This window comes from Dipodomys ordii, unplaced genomic scaffold (genome assembly GCF_000151885.1).
Source record: "Dipodomys ordii isolate 6190 unplaced genomic scaffold, Dord_2.0 Scaffold44, whole genome shotgun sequence".
NCBI classification, from domain to species: Eukaryota; Metazoa; Chordata; class Mammalia; order Rodentia; family Heteromyidae; genus Dipodomys; species Dipodomys ordii.
In genome coordinates, this window is record NW_012267260.1 from 2,409,628 (window position 1) to 2,417,741 (window position 8,114).

The window sequence follows — 8,114 nt, forward strand, 5'->3', positions numbered from 1 at the left end:
AGATAGATAGATAGATAGATAGATAGATAGATAGATAGATAGATAGATAGATAGATAGATAGATAGATAGATGATAGATGGATGAATGGACAGATAGATGGGTGGATAGATAGATCGATGGATAGATAGATAGATAGCCAGTGAGCAGATACGCTGCCCCACGCAGGCTCTCCGCCTCTGGATGAAGACTGTCATCACACATGCTACCGGTCTCTTCACCGGCCCAGAGAAACTGTACGCGCTTCGAGGACGCGCTCTAGTGCTCCCTCACTTTCTTTCTGACATCACGGCGCTGAGTTCTCATTTAAAACCACGAGAGGGGCTCTGGATGGGATGAGCTCTACCTGCTTTGTCTCCAAGGCCTAGTTCTAAAAGTAAACTGAGGTGGGGTGATGTATGTCCCCCAGAGGGGACATGGGAGACAGCCGTCACTCACCCAGAAGAGATTCCGCACAAGGACCCCGAGAAACACGGACGTGGTCAACAGTGGCAAAGAGACCAAGGATTAACCCACACACATCCTCGGATCTTTTCTCCCCCCGAAACTCATCTCGTTTTCACAAAGGTCAGGCAGCAAAATCCAGCCAGGGAGTCTCTGTCACTCCATCACTCCTGTGGCAGCCTATTTGTCATTCATGCGGGGACCCCAGGCGGGCCGAACGACTGGCACTGGAATTCCCACAGGAAGGGCCTGGCAATCATCTGCCACACATCTGCCACAGCGTCTGTGAGAGCCCGGCACCCTCGCAGGACTACATCAAAAGATCCCTTCAAACACGCCGCGGCTCAGACTTACATTATCCGCAGACACCGTTTTAATTAGCAGCAGTCTTCAATAGGCCGGATGGCTTCAAGAACTCGGTTTGAACCGTAAAATAGAACTCTGGATCCTTTTCAGTTTCAGTCCTCAACTCTCAGCTCCCCTCCTGAGGTTCTAATAGTCACAGCCCTCGTTTTTTTCAAGGAAGAAAGAACATGAAAATGGGGCTAGAATTAAAGCGGCAAAGGGACAAAGCTATCTGTGTCATGCGCTTCGCAGAGGTAAGGACTGCAATGGGGCCTGAAGAAAAGCTCAAGAAGCCATTTTAGAAATATCAACTAAAACAAATATATACCTTTTCCTAGCACCTTATTCTGGAGGAAATCACATCACCCACTTTATTTTATGTAATATCAGGAGAAAATGGAATTTTTTTCTATTTCTAAACTAAGATCAAGGCACTTACGTGATACTTGGTGCATCTATTTCACAATTTTCTCCCATGATGCAAATCCTGAATCTTTGTTCTTTCTCAGTGAAAACAGGAAAAAAAATTCAATTCGACCCCTGAGTACTGATCTGTGAACTCTCTGCACGAGAGGAAGCATTCATCTAATAACAAGAACTTCTATTTCATCTTTGCCTGGTGATGACATAAAATAGAAACTATTTCAAGATTCCTAATGGGCCTATCGCTGGGCCTGGTTTGGTATGGGAAGGATTTATGGAAACCACAGCCAGGGGACATTTTTTTCATGCACTTAGAAAATGCCAGCGAGCACAGCATTCCGGCCTCTCACTTTGTAGATAAGGAGAGCGAAGGTTAAGTGGTTTGCTAAAGGCTACACAAACACCATTTTTTCTACCACAGGTCTCTCCTGGACCAGGTCTGACAACATTTCAGTGCACTCACTATTTTTCTGGAAGTTCGTCACCATCAACGCATGCTCACTCGCCGCAGACACAGAGAGGTTTCCATGTGGATGGCGGTGGACAGGGCAGGCATTTGTGCTGAGCTTCACCTGATGCTACGCCAGCTCCTGGTGAGGGATCCCCACCGCCATCCCAACCGTACACCTCTCCATTTGTTTTTCTTATCTAGTGCTAAGATTCTTCAGGAATTTGAACATTTCCTAGTGGCTCTGCAGAGAAGACTAGAAAGAGGAGGAAGACAGGCCATTTCTTACTACAAAGACAAGTGACAGTCACGATTTCATTTGGTCTGCTACAGAGCAACTAGACATCTTCACCCAACATGGAACTGGATTCTTTCTTCCCCACCAGGCCTGATGCTGTCGTAATCAGTAACCCCTCCAGCACCGGGGCAGGGAGACCAGTTCCACAATCCCTAAGATTGCCAGAGCGGTCTGATTTCCCTGAGGAGAAGAAACTAGCCAGCAAAAATAAATAAGAAAAGTTAACAGTAGCATGGCTAAAACTTCAGAAGGGACACTGAGTTGAGACATTTCAAGAATCTGGCTCTGAAGCCCTTCCAATGGCTTTCCAGTTGAGGGTACGTGTTGAGAAACTTTCTGTGAACATCTGTGAACCGATGCCCATCTGTTTCTTGAAAATAATTATTTCCAAAGAGTATTTTGGAATACCAATTTATTACTGAGCTCTGCCACTCTCTGGAGAAAGGTGGATAACAAATTCAAAATATACTGATGATAAATGGGCCATACAGGGAATGTACGAGAAGGAAGGCCAAGGGTACAGCAGGCAACAAAACGCGAGAGAAAGAGAGGGCGAGAGAGAGAGACAGACAGACAGACAGACAGAAGGACAGACACAGAGAAAGAGAGAGCTGCCACATTGTTGAGGATGCTGAATGACCACCAACCATTTCACGTGATGACGGCAAAATAAAATCAATGAATAGAAATAAGAAATAAAGCAAATGAAACGCCATCAGCCAGGAGCTTGGAGGAGCTGCGGTTTGCAGACATACTCAGGGTTTCTACTGTGGTGGTGTCTGGGATGAGTGGGTCTGCATGTCTGCTGCTCACTCGTGTCCGTACTGAGCTGCCAGGCGCCCTCCGTGCCCGCCGGCGGGGTCGCAGCTCTGCCGGCTCCTGACCTGGGTCGTATTTTTTCTTTACTCTCCTGGAAGTTAATCAGAGACCGGCCTGAGGCTCCACTACAGAGTGATGTTCACGAGTTTTGTGACAGCCACTTCCCCGAAGGAGACATTTTTTTCTCACTTCTGGATTTACAGCTATTTTCAAGGGAGAGTTGGGCAGGCGGAATGTCTGACCTTCCAGAAAGCCAACTGTTAATACATCAAATCCCTTCAAACAATAAAAGGTGGTTTTCACCTTGTACCCTTGCCTACATCCCCTGGGCCGATGAGCAAGACTTCCTGGGGAAGATCGCCAGGCAGCTCAGGGTCAAGTTCACATTCATTTGAGCATCTTCTTATTTGTGTATTTATTTACTCCACATCTGGTTCCACAAGGTTTTATCATTCCTGAACCTTCACATCGACTACATCTAAGTTTTCCTTTTACTTTGAATGCATTCCAGTATCCTCTTTATATATTTATAAATATATATGGGCATGCACACACATTAACACACACACATATACACATACACACACACACACACACACTTCAGGCATGTCCTTTTTAAGTAAGTCAAGCCAAAACAGTTTGAAAATAGGCTCAAATTAGAAAATCTGCATAGATTATATAACTTTTGAGCTTCATAAAAGTCTTCAGATTAAGAATTAGCTTTCTTGTCTGATAAACAAGTTGAATGAGATTCAACAAGATCCCAGGGCCTTCGGTTTAGAAGTTAAAGAGCAAAAGGTTCCCCCTAGTCCTTTCAAAATCACCACCACTGCCTAATTTGTTTTTTGACCTTTCAATCCAGTCCAAAAGCAAAACTGTCTGTGACCACTGCATGTTTGCCCGGACAGAAGTCCGTAGCGCCAACTTCAAATGATGACCTCCGTACTTGAAGAAACGGTTATATCTTATCCAAGAGCTAACGTGTAAGACCTTGAGATTTCTATATTTTAGTCCAGTGTGGTTCCCTTCCACTTCCCCAGTTTTCACATCATTACCCGGCCATAAGCTGAACTTCAGACAGGAAGAACAACGCAGTCCCAAAAGTTTGGAAACATTCTAATCCATATGCCTTGACTTGTAGCTCCTTACAGTTGCAATTAAAATGTGTCATGCCATGTTCTAATGTTAACTCTATAACCCTACGTACAAATATAGTTATTAATATAATCAACCACTTATACCCATTAGAAAAAGCCATGGGCAGCACATTCTACTCGAGTATGGTAGAATCATATCCCAGTAAATGCAAGCAACTACCTTATGTATTGCCAGTTAATTGCTTAGCATCAAGGTAAAATTACTTATACAGCAAAAACAAGCCAAAGGAATCCAAAAAGCTATCGCCTTATAATGTAATCTCATTGGTACTCTGTAAATCATTAGAAGTCCTCTAATGTTTAGATATTTCCCATGTCACATACTCCTGTTAATCTTCACAAGAAATTGGACTTAGTATACTTGCTAAGAGCTTTAGATCAATAAATAAGACAATCTTCCAGTGTTGAATCACAGAAAAGTACAAAGTAAAAGGATTTCAGGTTTCAAATGAAGGTCAAACACACAGTCTAAGTAAAATCAAGCTGGCCCACTTTCTGTAATGAAATTCTATATAGAACGCTGTTACGTTGCTTTCGGGATAGGCACGAAAGGCCTATGGAACTGGGGCTGGCAGGCCAACCTTCCGACCCACGCCGCTCTTCCACCCTGTCACCACACTTCAAATCCGTGCATGCTGAATCTTACCGGCAGCTTCTCCTCTACATTCTCGTCCAATAAGCTTTCCTTTGCCATCTTTTTAAATTCCATGTTGAGAAAGAGAGAGGGAGAGAGTCAGAGAGAGAGAGTCAGGGAGAGAAAGAGAGGTCCAGATTCAGTCTAGAAAATGATTTGACATGCTTACATGTGAGTCGCTGTACATTCCAGGTTGTGAGAGGCCAGGATGCTATCACAGCCCTGGCGATAATTTCTGGTTAGCTAGTGTTTCCAATTATAGATGCCCAAGCCCCACAAACACACACTGAAGAAAAGTCAGCAGCTGGGCTGGAGAATGATAAATGTCACTAAATAGAAAAGCAAACTCTCCAATGGGAGAATTATCCAACACATAATTTTCCCCGAACCTGGAAAGAGGTTCACCACAAAAACCCACCATCACAGAACAGTGACTTGCTGTTAAAGCAGAGCAAGATGTATTCTAGACTACAGTGACAACAGGTCAGTTTGGAGGGTGAATGTGACTGTGAAAGGTAAATATGGACCAGTTAGTTCTCCAGAATCCAGGGTGCATCCTGGGCAGTGGAGACACATGTGTTACACTTGGTAATTTTTTTTTTCCCAAAAGGCACTGAAAGAGAAGGAACAAAGGGATAATGAGTCAGAACTATAAAGGGGCCCAATGAATAGATTAAAGGGTTGTTTTCGATTTCATTCTGTGAAAAGCTGGCAAATGGCGTTTAGAAATACCATGACATAAAAGTGGTGGGGTTTGTTTTTGTCACAAAAAAAAACTATTTTGTTCCTTGTTATTCTCTGGGAACAAAGTTAGAGGACAGAAGCTATGAAACCCTCTCCTCCCAGGGAACCAATGTCTGTACTTCCTTGGGAAAATGTTACATATCCTCAAGAAGATTCATCGTACAGCTTACGGGTAACTGATTCCCCTTCTGCGTTGTGGCAAAGCAGCTACGTGGAGGGCGATGCGGAATAAACCCGGCTTCTAGAGGTGGTGGCTGCAGGTCTCACCCATCCGTCAGCCCAGGTTGGACACCTCGGAGCCTGACTGTCACCTTCAATTGCTTATCCAACGCCACGAGTCAGGTAAAGATCCATCCCTGTCCCGTCTCCACCCTCGAGTTGTAGAGTCCCCTCTCCTCTGTGTCCAGTGAACTCAACAGCTGCACTGTGTCACCTTCTCCCTCGAGTTCTGTGCCCTTCCCCCACCCCCCTAAAGATCTACACTCACATACATCACACATACGTAAAGAAGACAGAATCATCCCCTGCTCCACCGAAAAAAGCGAGGCACTAGTGGCTCACCCCTGTCATCCTAGCTACTCAGAAGGCTGATCTCTGAGAATCACAGTTCAAAGCCAGCCCAGGAAGCAAAGTCTGTGATATTTTTATCTCCACGTAACCATCAAAAAACTGGAAGTGGAGCTGTGGCTCAAAGTGGTGGAGTGCTAGTGTTGAGCAAAAAGAGCTCAGGGACAGCGCCCAGGCCCAGGGTTCAACTTTGTGACCGAAAAAATAAAAACAAAAACAAATAAAAAATATCTCCTGTTTCCATATCTTGTCATATCCTGGGGTGTGTTTTCCTCTCTCCCTCTCCTCTTTACTTCTATACTTATATATATATCTATATTATATACATAATTTTATATAAATACAGAGGCACAGAGGCCAGGTGTCTTTGTGTTCCTCTCCCCTGAAGATCTCACTGTGTGTGAGTCTCCAGAATCAGGGAGACTTTTTAAAAACAACAAATGAATAAAGTTAAAGATGCTATCTTAGATCATATGTAGTATACAAAACACTGACACTTGCTCCAACAAGTATTCAGGAATAAATAAACGGACATGGAAAGAATATTTATTCATCTGGAAATTCTGCCACTTTCTACTTGGGTCACTGAGCAAATTACTGAATTCTGAGTTTTCATTTCCTTTCCTGTCAGTGGAAGGATGCCAGGCTCACAGAGTTATTGCAAAATTTAATCGTGCACAAAGAACTTAAGACAAATTGTCTGTCTGTCTTAACGCATTAAATATGTTATCAGTAAGAGCGTATGCTGTTACTTCCCTGGGTTACATGACATTAATCTACATGAAACAAGATTTTCTTCAGAGTAGTATCAAAAGCTTCATAGTACGATGCTTTACCCTGTAATCCTAGCTACTTGAAAGGCTGTAATAGGAGGACTAAAGTTCAAGGCCAACCTGGCAAAAGTTCAAGAGGTAACAGCTCTCGGGAAAAAACTGGTTGTGGTGGTTCCGGCCTGTCGCAACCTAGCTACTGGAGGAAGCACAAACAGGAGAATCACAGTCAGGGACAGTCAGGCCAAAAGCAAGACCCGCTCGCAAAAATAACCAGAACAGAAAGAACCGGAGGCGTGGCCCACGGGGTCGAGCTATTGCTCAGCAAGTACAAGGCCCTGAATTCAAACACCAGTACTGCCAAATGAGACATAAAAAGCAGAACATTCTGATAAATGTGGTACAAGAATTACCAGAGGAAAAAATCCTAGTACATCTGTCCGATAAAGGACTTGTATCCAGAAATTAATATATTAGAGAACTCTTGCAGATAAACAATGAAAAGACAACTCGATACAAAAAAAAAGATGGGTAAAAGATTTGCTCAAACTCTTGTCCAAGTGACTAATAAATCCACACGAAGCTGTTCAACCTCATGGGGACCAGAGAGAATGAACATAGTCCTGAGGTGACACTGTCACACACTATGATGGCTGTGCTTTGGAGCGTTGGAAGGTGTGGGAGAGTGAAAGGCTGAGATTTTAGCAAGGTCTCGCCACTTCAGAAGACTATGCAAAAGATCCTCAAAGTATCGGGCACCAAACTTCCACCTGACCCAGCAATGCCACGCGTGGTAAAGTGGGGGTATTTCCACACAAAAACTTCCACACAACGTTCATAATAGGCAAGACGTGGAAATAGATACAGGGATGCGTCTATATATTTATACCAATGAAGGAGTGGTGGAGTAGGTGTAGTAACTCATTCAAGAACACACTGCTCAGTATTTTCAAAAAGGAGTGAAGTATTGAAACATGCAAATAACATTGATGAACCTTGAAAAACACTGAAGTGAAAACACCAGTCGTCAAAGATCCCATATTATATATGACGCTCTTGATACAAATGTTCCAAATGGGCAAATCCACAGACGCAAAGAAACGGCGTGCCTTCTGGGAGTGGGGTGCAGGTTCAGAGGACTTACAGACCCCAGTTCCTTCTGGAGGCGGTGAGAACGAGATCGGCTGCAATGACACGCATCCGCAGCCCTCCACGCAGGGGACGCGCGTCCGCAGCCCTCCACGCAGGGGACGCGCGTCCGCAGCCCTCCACTATCTGCAGCCATCCACGCAGGGGACGCGCATCCGCAGCCATCCACGCAGGGGACATGCGTCTGCAGCTCTCCACGCAGGGGACGTGCGTCTGCAGCCCTCCACGCAGGGGCGCGCGTCCGCAGCCCTCCACGCAGGGGACGCGCGTCCGCAACCCTCCACGCAGGGGACGCGCGTCCGCAGCATCCACGCAGGG